This window comes from Hypanus sabinus, chromosome 22 (assembly GCF_030144855.1).
Source record: "Hypanus sabinus isolate sHypSab1 chromosome 22, sHypSab1.hap1, whole genome shotgun sequence".
In the NCBI taxonomy this organism is placed as follows: Eukaryota; Metazoa; Chordata; class Chondrichthyes; order Myliobatiformes; family Dasyatidae; genus Hypanus; species Hypanus sabinus.
This window is the reverse complement of record NC_082727.1, coordinates 19,467,776-19,483,733: the sequence shown is the minus strand read 5'-3', so window position 1 is coordinate 19,483,733 and position 15,958 is coordinate 19,467,776. Positions and strand designations below refer to the sequence as shown.

General features: G+C 48.4%; 1 long non-coding RNA gene across 1 annotated transcript; it reads right to left on the bottom strand.

Annotated features, from left to right (window-relative positions):
- Positions 1-488: 488 nt before the first annotated feature.
- Positions 489-15,058, bottom strand: LOC132379738 (uncharacterized). The gene is made up of 3 exons (XR_009507523.1): positions 14,902-15,058; positions 7,132-7,247; positions 489-631 (listed from the first exon to the last, which is right to left on the bottom strand). It is a non-coding gene; the product is annotated as an uncharacterized LOC132379738 (long non-coding RNA).
- Positions 15,059-15,958: the final 900 nt, after the last annotated feature.

Genomic DNA, 15,958 nt, shown 5'->3' with positions numbered 1-15,958 from the left:
GTGCAGTCTCCCATGGGTGCTTTGCCTGCTCAGTTAGTGCAGTCTCCCATGGGTGCTTTGCCTGCTCAGTTAGTGCAGTCTCCCATGGGTGCTTTGTCTTCTCAGTTGGTGCAGTCTCCCATGGGTGCTTTGTCTTCTTAGTTGGTGCAGCCTCCCATGGGTGCTTTGTCTTCTCAGTTGGTGCAGTCTCCCATGGGTGCTGTACATTCCCTATGACCCTAGACCTGAACCTTTTGCCCATGGTCATACAGACTTCAGCACCACTGGGCCATGAACCCGCCCCCAACCCCTCCCCCCGCTGGAACACTGGGGGCTTTCTCCTATTCATTTAAGTTGTCAGAAATAAAACATCATCGACATAGACTCTCGTCTTTTTAACCAAAATTAACTTCATTCATGATAAAATATTATTTACAAGAATAAACCATTTATTATTATTTTTATTCTTAGATTCATTGATAACATGTTACCATTAGGACTGTTGCCATTCATGTGGCCCCTTAGGGTGGTACACTACTTTGAGGGATTTCCTTGCCCAACCCGTCCCCCTCCCTGTTCAGTTCTGGAAGAAACTGTGATCCTGTCCCTCCAAGCCCTTGCTCAGCATGTACTCCTGCAGCCGTTCCTCCACCTGTTAACAGATCAATGAGGTTTAAGCAGACCAAACGTAAGAATATAATAATAGGAGCAGGAGTAGGCCATCTGGCCCATCAAGCCTGCTCCACCATTTGGTGAGAACATGACTGACCTGGCCATGAACTCATCTCCACCTACCTGCCTTTTCCCCATAGCCCTTTATTCCCCTACTGTGCAAAAACCTTGTCTTAAATATATTTACTGAGGTACCCACCACTGCTTCATTGGGCAGAGAATTCCACAGATTCACCACTCTCTGGCAAAAGCAGTTCCTCCTCATCTCCGTCCTAAATCTACTCCCCTGAATCTTGAGGCTATGTCCCCTAGTTCTAGTCTCACCTACCAATGGAAACAAACTTCCTCTCTCTACCTTATCTATCTCTTTCATAATTCTATGTTTCTGTAAGATCGCCTCTCCTTCTTCTAGAAGAATAGAAGGGTGTCTTTCATTGAGTGGGCAACCTTCCAGCAGCAATTGATGTCCGTCTCTGAGAACAGTCCATAGGTCAGAGAGGCCTCTGACATTGAGCCCCTCAGGATGAACCACCACAGTCCCTTGTATCGGTCTCCATTTGATGATAAGATGGGCGCTGAGAGAGTAGTCAGTCTGTATCTTTTATCCAGGTTTTCACCAGGATTTGAGGTGAAAGTGGGAAAGTCCGAAGAAGATGTGTGGGGCAAGTTTATCTTTACACAGGGAGGGTGGGTGCCTGGAATGTGCTGCCAGGCTGGTGGGGGAGGCAGATGAACAAATAGTTTCCAAAAGTAGCAGAATCTAGGATCAGAGGGCACAGCATCAGAATAGAACAGAGATGATGTGGAATTTCTTTAGCCAGAGAGAGGTGAATCTCTGTGGAATTCATTGCCACGGACGACTGTGGAGGCTGAGTCACTGGGTATCTTTAAAGTGTTTAATAGATTTTTGATTAGTAAGAGTAACAACGGTTTTGCAGAGAAGGCAGGAAAATGGGGTTGAGAAGAAAATCAGCCATGATTGAATTACTTAGCAGACTAGATGGACTAAATGGCTTAATTCTGCTCTTATGTCAAATGGTCTTATGGTTTAAATAAGAAGGTCTCAGATAGGCACATGAATATGTAGAGAATGGAGGGACATGGACTCTGTGCTGGCAGAAGGGTTGAGGAGGCATTAGCTTAATCGGTTCAGCACAGCCTTATGGGCTGAAGGGCCTGTTCCTGGGCTCTGCTATTCTGTGTCCTGTGTTAAGAGGATGCGTACAGCCCCCATAATGTTATGGGGGATATGTGTGCTTGAGTCCAGAGCATGACAAATTCCCCAATGCTTCTGCATTCTGGAGCAGGATGATGTCCAAAGTTTCTCTCAGCCTCCTGGGGAGAAAGTGCCTTAACACTTGGCTCCTGACACCCGGGGTCACAGCCTCAGACTCTGACCCTCTTCTGATCCCGTCCCCAGAGGATAGATGAGCTTTTCCTGGTCTCCTCCCCACCCCCTTTGCTGCCCTTCATCATCCACAGGGAACGCTTTAAGCACCAAAACCTGGTTCCCGACTTCCCTCCATGATTCATCTTTTTGGATTGTGGCCCTTTCACATCTGCTTCCCCAATCCTTTTAGAGAAAGAGGATTGAATACTGTGTGGTGTTCTGTTGTGGACGCCTCGCTGTCAAAAGGATGGGGAAGCTTTAGAGAGGGTGGAAAGGAGATTTACTAGGATACTGACCGGATAAGAAAGCATGTCCTAAGAAGTTGACTAGCTGGGAACAAGGATGAGAGGTGTATGAGATGATTGAGTGGATATCCAGAGACTTTTTTTCCAGGATGGAAACGCTAAGGTGAGGGGGCATAATTTTAAGGCGATTGGAGGGCAAGTTTAGGGCAGATGTCAGAGATCATTCTTTTTACATGGAATGGTGTGTACATGGAACACCCTGCCAGCAAGGTGGAGGAGGCAGATTCATTAGGGGCATTGAAGAAACTCTTAGATAGGCACTGATGAAGGAGGGATCTTAGGCTCTGGAGAAGGGAGGGTTAGTTTGATCTTAGAGTAGGTTGAAAAGTCTTAGGTGTTTAACATGATGAGAGGTGTTGATCATGTGGATAGCCAGAGGCTTTTTCCCAGGGCTGAAATGGCTAGTACGAGGGGGCGCAGTGCTTGGAAGTAGGTACAAGGGGGATGTCAGAGGTAAGTTTTTCCACAGAGAGAGAGAGGTGGATGTGCAGAATGCACTGGCAAATACAATAGGATCTTTTGAGAGACTCTTAGAGAAGTACGTGGAGCTTAGAAAAACAAAGGGCTCTGCGGTAGGGAAATTCGAGGCAATTTCTAGAGCAGGTTACATGGTCGGCACAACATTGTGGGCCGAAGGGCCTGTACTGGGCCGTACTGTTCTATGTTCTAATTTTGAAAGGGTGCTTGGGCTGACTTTTACACAGTTTTAGTAAAACCCAAGAAGCATGGTGATGCACCATCAATAACTCTCGGAGATGGGAGGCGAACAATAGGCTTTTATTAGCAGCAAGAGACCACCACACAACATCCTGGAGACTGAGGGAGGAGCAGTGCCTCCAATCGCCTTTATACCGGGGTCTGTGGGAGGAGCCACAGGAGCAGTCAGCGGAGGGGCGTGTCCAGGCAGGTATATGTAGTTTACCACACATGGTTATGAAGCTTTCATTGCCAATGCAAATAAAACTCTGTGTGTAATGAAGCCCCTATCAGGTGTTCCAGCCGTTAGCTGGTACAGGCTGCTCAGCGGCTGGCTTCTCCTGGAGCCGGGGTTCATACAATCGCAGGTCTTCTCAGTCACTAGATAAGTAGGCCAGACGCTGATGGTTGTATATATTTTACCACGAATTGCTCTTCCTCAGGGTATTGGCCTTTGAGCAGTCAGACTAAACCAGCATCCCTCTCTTTCGTAACTGAACACCGAAGCCCTTGCCATTATCCTCCCTTTTGTCTACCCTTGGTTTGATAAATCATTTCCTCTTGTTCTCTCTCTCTCTCTCTCTCTCCATCTCTTTCTCCCTTCCTGTCTCTCTCCACACCCTCGCTCTCTTTCATTCTGTCACTCATTCTCTCTCTCTCTTCCCCCTCTGTCATTCTCTCTCTCTCTCACTCTCTGCTCCCCCCTCTCTCCCACTCTCTCTCCTTCCCCCCCCCCCCTCTGCTAACCCCTGCAACCCTACCTTGCCTTTCCTAATCAGGATAAAGACAAGCTCTGTCGGTGCACGATTAACACTTTTTTTTTACATATTTTCTTCCGAACACGCACACATACAAACACACAACATTTTAATTAATGGCAACAGATTTCCCTTTCATAAGGTCTTTAATGTGCGGTTATTGCTGTCTTCTCCCTGTAGTTTTAGAAATATTATGTTGACTGATATATTCCGTCCTTGCCTCTCCCTTGATGGGACCAGCTGTCAGGGCCTGGATGATGACATTAACAGAGAGAGAATGGGATGACAAATTCCAGTTATCAGCGAACAAGGCCAGTGACAAATCGGATTTCGACTTGTGAGAGGGCCCATTACACTGTAATAAAAAAAGATGGATGATCTCTCTGTCGGGGCCCGGCTTAATGCGATTTCAGTGGTCTCACTGGGTTCAATTAAGCCAGAACAGAGGGAGAGAGCTACAAAAACAGCAACGCAAGCTGCACTAATTGTTCCCGCACAGCCAAAGGCACATTCCCCTCCCCTCAGCTGTTCCTCTCCCTGTTGTTCTCTCCGCACAGAATGTCATGGCAATAAAAAAAGATTCCTTCTAATCAACCCAGTCCACGGGAAAATCTGTTGAATAATTGATAAAATTAGCCAAATCTGCGGTTACACAAATAATCCAATCCCCCTCGCTTCGATTGAATTCATTGAGATGTCTCTCATCTGTCTCCCGCTCCCTCACGGTGAACCTGGCCAACCTTCCATCACGGTTGCCCTGCCGTGCTCTTCCCCAGTCCGTGTATTCTCCCCCCCCCCCAACCCTCCCACCACCCATCTATCTGCTTTTCCCACTGCAACTTCCACCCCCCATAAATCCCTCGGCGTAACGCGCACTCTCTCTCAGGAAGAGCACCCGCTAATGGCATGAGTATTTCACAGAGAGTCTGAAAGAATCTGGAGCCTCAGTGGCAGAGCTCAGAGTGGGAGTATTGTTTACAGAGAAACACCACAGCAGAGATTTATGAGGTTAACCTGTCCATCAATCATCGACTCTATCTAGCCATCAATCTACCCGTCACCCTCTCCATCCTCTGTATGCCTATTAGTCTATCTACCCATTTACCTGGTATCTGCCCAGCTATTTATCAATGTGGTATCACCCTTATTTCTATCTATCTGTCTTTTCATAACACCCACTTTCTCTCTCCCTTTTTCTTCTCTTTTTCCTTCCCCTCCCTCTCTCTTCCTCCCCCACCTCTCTCTCTCTCTCTCACCCTCTTCCCCTCTCTCATCCTCTTTCTCTTCTTCCTCTCTCCTTCCCCTCTCTCTCTCCCACTCCTGCCCTCCCCTTCTCTCTTTTCTCACTCTCTTTTTCTCCTCTCTCTCTCTCTCTCTATCTATCAATCTGTTTCACTCCAGGTAATGATGTTAAGACATTAATGAACACAATAATTAGGGATAATGGCTGTGTCAGTAGGTAGACGCATACCCATATACCTGGCTCCACTCACTTCTCCAGCTTTTTACACAGACCTCCCCACATTCTCTCTGGGAAATCTCTTTACCCCACCTTGCTCTCTGTTTAATCTCTCCTTCACCCCTCTCTGTCTCAGCCTCAGTCAGATTCATCACTGCCCTGGCCCCACCTTCTCTTGGATACCTCTGTCCTGGCTCCAACCTGGCCTGACTCAGCTCAGCAGAAGACCAGAGTAAAACCCCACCTTTGTCAGGTGTAATGATTATAATATCACCACTTCTTAGAAGAGAGGCACTTTATAGAACTGGGGAAGTTGTCTGATAGCAGGCCATCTCCCAGGCTACTTCCTCTTCAAACAGAACCACCCCCCCCCCACTTTACGGTGGACCTTCTATAGATCAGCTGGAGCTGCTTTAATGGGGAGTCAAATCTGCCCAACGCATCACCCACACCGGCCCACCCACCAACAAGGACATGTGCACTGACAAAGGCCGGAAAAGGGTCTCACCCACCCTGCTCATGGGCTGTTCGTTCCGGGGAGGAGGCTACGTAACACCCACACCAGGGCCACCAGACTCAAAGACATGTACTTTCCCCAAACTGTAAGGCTGATCAACGCCTCCACCCGCTAACTCCATAACTACTTCACTATTTCCCATCAGTCACCTTACATGCAGCCTAGCGTCACTTTATGGACAATCTGTGTGTGTAAGCTAACTTATAGATTTATATTTATTGTGTGTTTTTTAGTGTTATTTATCTGTTCTTTATCTTTTGTGAGTTTTTTTTTTGAGTTGCACCAGATCTGGAGTAACGATTATTTTGTTCTCCTTACACGTGAGTACAGGAGGTGGCAGTAAACAGTTTTGACATCTTGAATCTTGAAGCTTTATAGACCAGGAAGACTGACCAACCTATCTCTTTAACGCAGCTCAGTCGCTGTCCCCTCACTTGTGCAGCGTTTCTTACTTACTCTTTGGGATCTGGGCGTCACTGGGGGTGACAAGTTAGCGAAGTGCTACTACACTGTCTGTAGGCTCCCCCCGTGACCATGTGGGTTTCCTCCGGGTGCTCTGGTTTCCTCCCACAGTCCCAAAGGTGTACGAGTTAATGAGTTAATTGGTCACGTGGGTGTAATTGGGCAGCACAGGCCCGTTGAGCGGGAAGGGCCTGTTGTGTCCTGTACAGAATCTCTAAATAATACGTTAATTACTAAGAAATAAATAAAAAGCTAAAAGTAAAGAAAATGATAAAATAAACTCTATATGCTGATGTGTATCTCTAAATAAAATGAATAAATTAGTGGTCAGGCCAGCATTTATTGCCCATCTACAAATACCCCTTGAGGAGGTGGGGGCAGCTACCTTCTTAAATGTCTCCTGTCCTTTCGCTTAGAGGGCTCCTACAGCGCTTCCAGGGAGCAAGAGCCGATGGGAGGTCAGAGTCGTATGCAACGGTGGGGGGGGGGGAAGATAGTCTGTCGCTCTTATCCTCCACTGCAGTAGGTCTGGTGGGTTTGGGAGGGGCTGTTGGAGTAACCTTTCTGTAAACGGTGCACACAGCAGCCTCTGTGTGCCGATGGTGGAGTCAGGGAGTGTTTGGGGTTCGAGTGGCTGTTCGAGCTCTGAGATCTTGGCCACTGGAGAGTGTTCCCATCGCTCTCCTGAAAATCCAAACCCTGAGAGCCCGAAACAAAAACAGGAAAAGCTGGAAACACTCAGCGGGACGGGTAGCATCGCCACAGACGCTGACCAACCTGCTAAGTGTTTCCAGCGCCTGCTGGTTTTTGGAAACTGTGGATATCGGGGTGTAGGGTGGAGGTCCATCTCTACCAAAGGAGGTGTAAGGCACTCCCTCCCTCCCTCCACTAACCTGTGGGTCACCACTGGGAAAGGTGTAGCGCCAGCTTAGCACGTGAAGCCATGTTGGAGCACATCTGAGGTACCAGTTATATGACCATCGATGGGGTCACCCATCTTGGAAAGACCCTGCCCAGGAGAAAGCAACAACAAACCACTTCTGTAGCAAAAATTGCTAAAAACAATCATGGTCATGGAACGTCCATGATCCATCATACAACACGGCACATAACAAACGGGATACTGGACCCTGAAGCAACACAGAGGTACTGGAAGAACTCAGTAGGTCAGGCAGCATCTGTGGAGGGAAACGGACAATTGGCATCTTGTACCGACCCTCTTCATCTGGACTGAAAGAATTGGGGGGGGGGGGTGCAGGGGTAGATAGCCAGGGTAGAGTGGTGAGGGGAAGTAGGGAGCCAGGAATGGCAGGTGATGGGTGGATCCAGGTGAGGGAGGGTGCTAGGCAGAAGGGGAGAGTGGGAATAGTGACAAGAGGCTGAGAGGTGATAGGTGCAGGTGACGAAGGTCTGAACGTCTGCTAGGGGAGGAAGGTGCGGCACAGAATCAGTTTATGCTCCATCTCGGTCCTGGATGCAGATCAAGGTGGAGGCAGAACATGTTGCTCCCTCCCCACCACTGAGGACGTCTTCAAAACGCAATGCCTCAAGAAGGCAATATCGATCATGAGGGACCCTCACCGCCCGGGACCTGCCCTCCTCTCATTACTACCAACAGGGAGGTGGTACAAGACCCACTTGCAGCATTTTAGCAACAGCTTCTTCCCCTCCGCCATCGGATTTCTGAACTGACAATGAACCCATGAAGACTACCTCAATACTTAACTCTCATCTTGCACCATTTGTTTCTTTATTTGTCAGTTTGTTGTTCATTTACATTTATTTTTGTAATTTATGTTATTTTTATGTATTGCTTTATACTTCTGCCGCAAACCCAAGTTTCACAGGGATAATAAACCTGATCCTGACTTCAATCCACTCATTATAAATGTTATTATAACTATAACTGTTCTACTCTTTTAATTCTGAACTCTCAGTCTCGAAGAATTCTTGCACTTTATTGTTTACCTGCACTGTACTTGTCCAATAGCTTTTACACTTTATTCTGCGTTGTTATTGTTTCAGCTTGTTCTACCTCAGGGCACTGTGTAATGATCTGATCTGTATGAAGAGTATACGAGGCAAGCTTTTCACTAATAAATCAATACCAAAACCGATTATCAACACAAGAGATTCCGCAGATGCTGGAAATCCAAAGAAACACACACAAAATACTGGAGGAACTCAGCAGGTCGGGCAGCGTCTAGAGTGAGGAATAAACAGTCGATATTTCAACAGTTGGACTTCAACTACTGCACAGAGTCTTGCCATCTTCAGAAGTTTTCTGATGACTCTGCCATAGTTGGATGCATCAGCAAGGGAGCTGAGGCGGAGTACAGGGCTACGGTGGGAAATTTTGTCACATGGTGCGAGCAGAACCATCTGCAGCTTAATGTGAAAAAGACTAGGCAGCTGGTGGTGGATCTGAGGAGGGCTAAGGCACCGGTGACCCCTGTTTCCATCTAAGGGGTCAGTGTGGACATGGTGGAGGATTAAATATATCTGGAGATACGAATGGACCATGAACTGGACTGGTCAAAGAACACTGAGGCTGTCTACAAGAAGGGTCAGAGCCGTCTCTATTTCCTGAAGAGACTGAGGTCCTTTAACATCTGCCAGACGATGCTGAGGATGTTCTACGAGGCTGTGGTGGCCAGTGCTATCATGTTTGCTGATGTGTGCTGGGGCAGCAGGCTGAGGGCAGCGGACACCAACAGAATCAACAAACTCATTCGTAAGGCCAGTGATGTTGTGGGGGTGGAACTGGACTCTCTGACGGTGGTGTCTGAAAAGAGGATGCTGTCCAAGTTGCATGCCATCTTGGACAATGACTCCCATCCACTCCATAATGTACTGGTTAGGCACAGGAGTACATTCAGCCAGAGACTCATTCCACCGAGATGCAACACTGAGCGTCATAGGAAGTTATTCCTGTCTGTGGCCATAAAACTTTACAACTCCTCCCTCGGAGTGTCAGACACCCTGAGCCAATAGTCTGGTCCTGGACTTATTTCCACTTGGCATAATTTACTTATTATTATTTAATTATTTATGGTTTTATATTGCTATATCTCTACACTATTCTTGGTTGGTGCGACTGTAACGAAACCCAATTTCCCTCAGGATCAATAAAGTATGTCTGTCTGTCTGTATTTCGGGCCCTGACTCTCCATTAGGACTGAAAAGGAAGGGGGGAAAGCCAGTATCTTCCCCTCCCCTTCTTATTCTTGCTTCCTCCCCCCTTCCTTTCCAATCCTGATGAAAGGTCCCAACCTGAAACTTTGACTGTCCATTCCTCTCCACAGGCGCTGCCTGACCTGCTGAGGTCTTCCAGCATTTTGTGCGTGTTATCAAAACCGGTTGTACCCTGCAGGTGGAGGGAAGGCCTTTGGGTGTTGGGAGGCTGCTCTCGCCCAGTGAGATGGATCAGGAAGAAACACCTCTCCTAGATTTGTCTCATGCTCACGGATATTTCAAACAAACCTGACCTCTTCCTGACAGCAGTTCTATTCATTGAACATTTAAACTGAAAGTACTCTGGATCCTGGATTCCGGGGCAAAGATGGCTGCTATCCAGTAGTATGCTGGGAGTCAGGTCCTGTTTTTCCCTCTCCGCCATGGCTTGGCACAACAACTGTGACCACAGGAAACTACAGAGAGTTTAGACACAGCTCAGCACGTCACAGAAACCAGCCCACTTTCCATGGATTCTGCCGACACTTGTCGCAGCCTGGGTAAAGCGGTCGGCACCATGAAAGAGCAATACACACAATATGATGGAGGGACTCAGCAGGTCAGGCGTCGTCAATGGAGGGGAGTGACCAGTCGAAACTTCATGCCAAGGAGGGTCCGTTCTTCGCACGTTAACCCTTTCTTTCCTGGGATCTTCCTCTGGACCCCCTCCAATGCCTGCACGTCCTAACTTGAATGTGGGCTCGAAAACTGCTCACAATTCTGCAAACGTGCTCTGACCAATGCCTTGCACAGCCTTGGCATTATGTTGCTGCTTTTGTCTTCTAGTCCTCTCAAACGAGCGCTGAGGTTGCAATTGCCTTCCTTACCACCGACTCAACCTGCGGGCTAACCTCCAAGGAATCCTGCACAAGAACCCCTAAAACCTTTGCACCTTCGATTTCTGAATCTGTTCACCATTTAGAAAATAGTCCAAGTCTTTATTCCTTCTACCAAAGTGATCAGACACATCCCGACACTGTATTCCGTCAGCAACTTCTTTGCCCATTCTCCCAATCGACTTCCTCAACACTACCTCCCCCCTGCAGCTATCATCCTCCTGCTGACGGGGTCTGGAAACACCACTTAGCTGCTCGTTCTTGACAAAAGCAACTTCTATCGTGTCTTACAGTCACAAAATCACAGAGTCGTGCAGCATGGTAACAAGCCCTTCAGTTCATCCTCTACCCTAGTTCCTTTGGCCACTATTACATCTGGGAGATTGTTTGTGTCTTCCCTAGTGAAGACAGATCCAAAGTACCTGTTCAACTCATCTGCCATTTCCTTGTTCCCCATAATAAATTCACCCGTTTCTGTCTTCAGAAATGGGGGACAATACTCTTCTGTAGGTCTATTTCTGTGCATGGGAAAGGTTTAAAGCAGGCAAGAAACGGTGTTGGATAGACTGTTGAGTCTGAAGGCTGATAAGTCCCCGGGACCTGATGGTCTGCATCCCAGGGTACTTAAAGAGGTGGCTCTAGAAATCGTGGACGCATTGGTAATCATTTTCCACTGTTCTGTAGATTCAGGAACAGTTCCTGCCGATTGGAGGGTGGCTAATGTCCCACTTTTCAAGAAAGGAGGGAGAGAGAAAACAGGGAATTGTAGACCGGTTAGCCTGATGACAGTGGTGGGAAAGATGCTGGAGTCAATTATAAAAGAGGAAATTACGACATATTTGAATAGCAGTAGAAGGATCAGTTCGAGTCAGCATGGATTTATGAAGGGAAAATCATGCTTGACTAATCTTCTGGAGGTTTTTTGAGGATGTAACTATGAAAATGGACAAGAGAGAGCAAGTGGATGTAATGTACCTGGACCTCCAGAAAGCTTTTGATAAAGTCCCACATAGGAGATTAGTGGGCAAAATTAGGGCACATGGTATTGGGGGCAGAGTACCGGCATGGATTGAAAATTGGCTGGCTGACAGGAAACAAAGAGTAGTGATTAACGGGTCCCTTTCGGAATGGCAGGCTGTGACCAGTGGGGTACCACAAGGTTCGGTGCTGGGACCGCAGCTGTTTACAATATACATTAATGATTTAGATGAAGGGATTAAAAGTAACATTAGCAAATTTGCTGATGACACAAAGCTGGGTGGCAGTGTGAAATGTCAGGAGGATGTTATGAGAATGCAGGGTGACTTGGACAGGTTGGGTGAGTGGGCAAATGTATGGGAGATGCAGTTTAATGTGGATAAATGTGAGGTTATCCACTTTGGTGGCAAGAACAGGAAGGCAGATTACTATCTAAATGGAGTCAAGTTTGGAAAAGGGGAAGTACAACGAGATCTAGGTGTTCTTGTACATCAGTCAATGAAAGCAAGCATACAGGTACAGCAGGCAGTGATGAAAGCTAATGGTTTTTATAACAAGAGGAATTGAGTATAGGAGTAAAGAGGTCCTTCTGCAGCTGTACAGGGCCCTGGTGAGACCCCACCTGGAGTATTGTGTAAAGTTTTGTTCTCCAAATTTGAGGAAGGACATTCTTGCTATTGAGGGAGTGCAGCGTAGGTTCACAAGGTTAATTCCCAGAATGGCGGGACTGTCATATGTTGAAAGATTGGAGCGACTGGGCTTGTATACACTGGAATTTAGAAGGATGAGAGGGGATCTGATTGAAACATATAAGATTATTAAGGGATTGGACACACTGGAGGCAGGAAGCATGTTCCCGCTGATGGGTGAGTCCAGAACTAGAGGCCACAGTTTAAGAATAAGGGGTAGGCCATTTAGAACAGAGATGCTGAAAAACTTCTTCACCCAGAGAGTGGTGGATATGTGGAATGCTCTGCCCCAGAAGGCAGTGGAGGCCAAGTCTCTGGATGCATTCAAGAGAGTGTTAGATGGAGCTCTTATAGATAGCGGGGTCAAGGGATATGGGGAGAGGGCAGGAACGGGGTACTGATTGTGTATGATCAGCCATGATCACAGTGAATGGCAGTGCTGGCTAGAAGGGCCGAATGGCCTACTCCTGCACCTGCTGTCTATTGTCTATTAGCGAAGGTGTGAAGGAGAGGGGACACAGGGGAGTGGGTGCGTGGAACTGCTCCTGTCTCAAGCTGAGTATAAGCCCTCATTGGCAAGAACTTCTCTTCCTGGTCCCTTTTTGCCATAAGGAACCAGCTAGATTACAAAACCAGGACCTTTGGCCTCAAAGTCCGGTACTGATACCACCACACCACCAACTGGATTCTCTTCCTGGAGCCCATGGACCTTTCACCTCTCATTTTAGCCCAGTCGTCGCTCCCTCACACCCTTGCTGGTGTGGACAATGTTGTTTTGTTGTCTGTAGTTGACCAGGACAAGGTCTGTATGATAGCTGTCCGCTGCATTCCTGCTACTGATAAAAGTCACTGGGAGCTCTCACTGTGAGTGAAGATGGGTTGCAACACGGAGCATGGAGAGTCAACGGGGTGTGAGCATCTGTCACTATCCACCGTCGTTCCCTCTCCCACCCGCACCTGAGTCCGGTCATTATTTTCACAACTGAGGAGGAGTAGGAGGTCACCAAGCTCCAGATCGCACGAAAAGTCCTGGAAAGTGCGTCACTCAACTCAGAACCAACAGGGCCGACCAGCTCCAACACAGAGGGGAAGTTCTGCGTAGGTTCCGGGGTACAATCTCTCAGAAGTGTTGTGGGTGGACATTCATGTGTGTGTGTGTGTGTGTGTGTGTGTGTGTGTGTGTGTGTGTGTGTGTGTGTGCGTGTGTGAGTGTGTGTGTGTGTGTGTGAGTGTGTGAGTGTGTGTGTGTGTGTGTGTGTGTGTGTGTGTGAGTGTGTGTGTGTGTGTGAGTGTGAGTGAGTGTGTGTGTGAGTGAGTGAGTGTGTGTGTGTGAGTGTGTGTGTGAGTGAGTGAGTGTGTGAGTGTGTGTGTGAGTGAGTGAGTGTGTGAGTGTGTGTGTGAGTGTGAGTGTGTGTGTGTGTGAGCGTGAGTGTGTGAGTGACTGAGTGTGTGAGTGTGAATGTGTGTGTGAGTGTGTGTGTGTGAGCGTGAGTGTGTGTGTGTGTGAGTGTGAGTGAGTGTGTGTGTGAGTGAGTGAGTGAGTGTGTGAGTGTGTGTGAGTGTGTGTGTGAGTGAGTGAGTGTGTGAGTGTGTGTGTGAGTGTGAGTGTGTGTGTGTGTGTGAGTGTGTGAGTGTGTGTGTGAGTGACTGAGTGTGTGAGTGTGTGTGTGTGTGAGTGTGTGTGTGAGCATGTGTGTGAGTGAGTGTGTGTGAATGTGAGTGTGTGTGAGTGAGTCAGTGTGTGAGTGTGTGTGAGTGTGAGTGTTTGTGTGAGTGTGTGTGTGAGTGTGAATGTGTGTGTGAATGTGTGTGTGTGTGTGAGTGTGAGTGTGAGTGTGTGTGTGTGAGTGTGAGTTGTGTGTGTGAGTGTGAGTGTGTGTGTGAGTGTGTGTGAGTGTGAGTGTGAGTGTGTGTGTGTGAGTGTGAGTTGTGTGTGTGAGTGTGAGTGTGCACACACACATTCATGCCTGTAGACACACCCCTGAGTGCCTATCTGTGCTGACTGCTCTTTCCTGGCACTCCCCTCCCCCATTTCAATCGGACTTCCCGTTCTGACATTCTGGCCCTCGGTAATGATGAGGCTGCATTCAGTAGGAGAAGCAACACCTCATGTTCCACCTGCCCCTCCTCATGAAAGGTATCAGCCTGAAACGTCAACTGTTCATTCCTTTCCATAGATGCTGCCTGATCTTCTGAGCTCCTCCAGAATTTTGCATGTGAATTTGGATTTCCAGCCTCAGCAAAACCTCCAACCTGGTGGCATGGACATTGATTTCTCTAACTTCCAGTAATTTCTCCCCCTCCCCCTTCTCTCAATTTTCCATTCCCCATTTAGATTACCCTCTCACCCCTTCTCTTCCCCTCACCCCCATGACCTCCTTCTGGTGCCCCTTCCTCTCAGGGCCCACCGCCTTCTCCTATCAGATTCCCACTTCTTCAGCCCTTACTTCACCTGTGCCCTCTTATTTCATCCTCCCTCTCCCCACCCACTCACCATCCCTCTCACATGCTCTCTCCAGCCAGCTTGTACCACTGCCCCTTCTAATTCTGGCTTTTGCCCGCTTCCTTTCCAGTCACGATGAAGGCTCCCAGCCCGAAATGCCAGCTGCTCATTCTCCACAAACGCTGCCTGACCCGCTGAATTCCTCCAGAACCTTGTGTGTGTTGCTCTGGACTGCCGGCATCTGTGGAATCTCTTGTGTTTAACATGCAGGTAACTATTGCACGCGTGCGTGTGTTTGTATTTGTGTACACTGTACATGCGTGTGTGCGTGTCTCTGCTTCCTCATACATGCTGACTATTGGTTTGAACACTACCCTGTGCCACGCTCCTGAGCTGACTTTAGAAGTGTTCGGAGTTTCATTCCCCACCATCCCAACCGCCCCCCCCACCCCAGCACCTTCTCGCACCTCTCCACACACCCACCTGCACCTCAGTCCGACGAGGGTTCGGCTGCATACCACGTTCAGCTCTGCCAGGGCCAGAGTGGGGATCCAGGGATGGCATGAGGTTGTCACTCTCTGCCCGCCCTGGGCCGTCTGGTTCCACCTGCTCAGCTGCCCTGACACCAAGAGCCCTGGGAGGCGCGTCACCCTCTGGTTAAACTCCTTCTTGCTTCAGTAATATCAATTAAAAGTTCAGCTCACAGGCCAGTGATGTTCTTTGAGGCGATGGTGTCTCAGCCTGCCCACGGACGGTTAACCCTTGCCGATCTGCTCAGCCCAGCTAACGCAGAGGAGCTGCTCCCAGATTCCTGACCTGTGGTTCAGCCTCCCCAACTAGGCCGGGATTTACCACAGGATCAGGCAGTGACCTTTCACCTCATGACCTTCAATGTGACCTGCAACCTCCAAGACCACTGCCAGAAAGATTTGAAAAATTAGTCTTATTTGTCGCAGGTACATCGAAACATCAAAACATACAGTGAAATACAGCATTAGCATCAACGGCCAACACGGTCTGAGGAAGTGCTGGGGGCAGCCTGCAAGTGAAGGCCCACAATGTCCAGCAGAACAACAACGGGGCAGCAAAAACAAACAATAAGAGTGTAGCAGTTAGCATAATGTCTCTCCCGTGCCATCTGTAAGATTGGGGTTCAATCCCTGCAATGTCTGTAAAGAGCCTGCGTTTCTCCCCACGACCATGTGGGTTACCCCCGGGTGCTCTGGTTTCCTCCCACATTCTAAAGACGTACAGGTTAGGGTTAGGGAGTTGTGGGCGTGCGATGTTGACACTGAAAGCAAGACAACACTTGTCCCGGACTGTGTTGGTCATTGACACAAGCAAGCGTCTCCCAGCTTCTGAAGCCAGCGTAGCATGTCTGTAACATACTAACCCCAACCTGTACGTCTTGCTATAATGTGGGAGTAAACGGGAGCACCTGGGGGAATCTCCTGCAGTCATGCGAACTTACATACTCATTACAGCCGGGATGTTAACCCTGAAACCTGGCACTGAGAGAGGGTCACATTCTGGGGGGAGG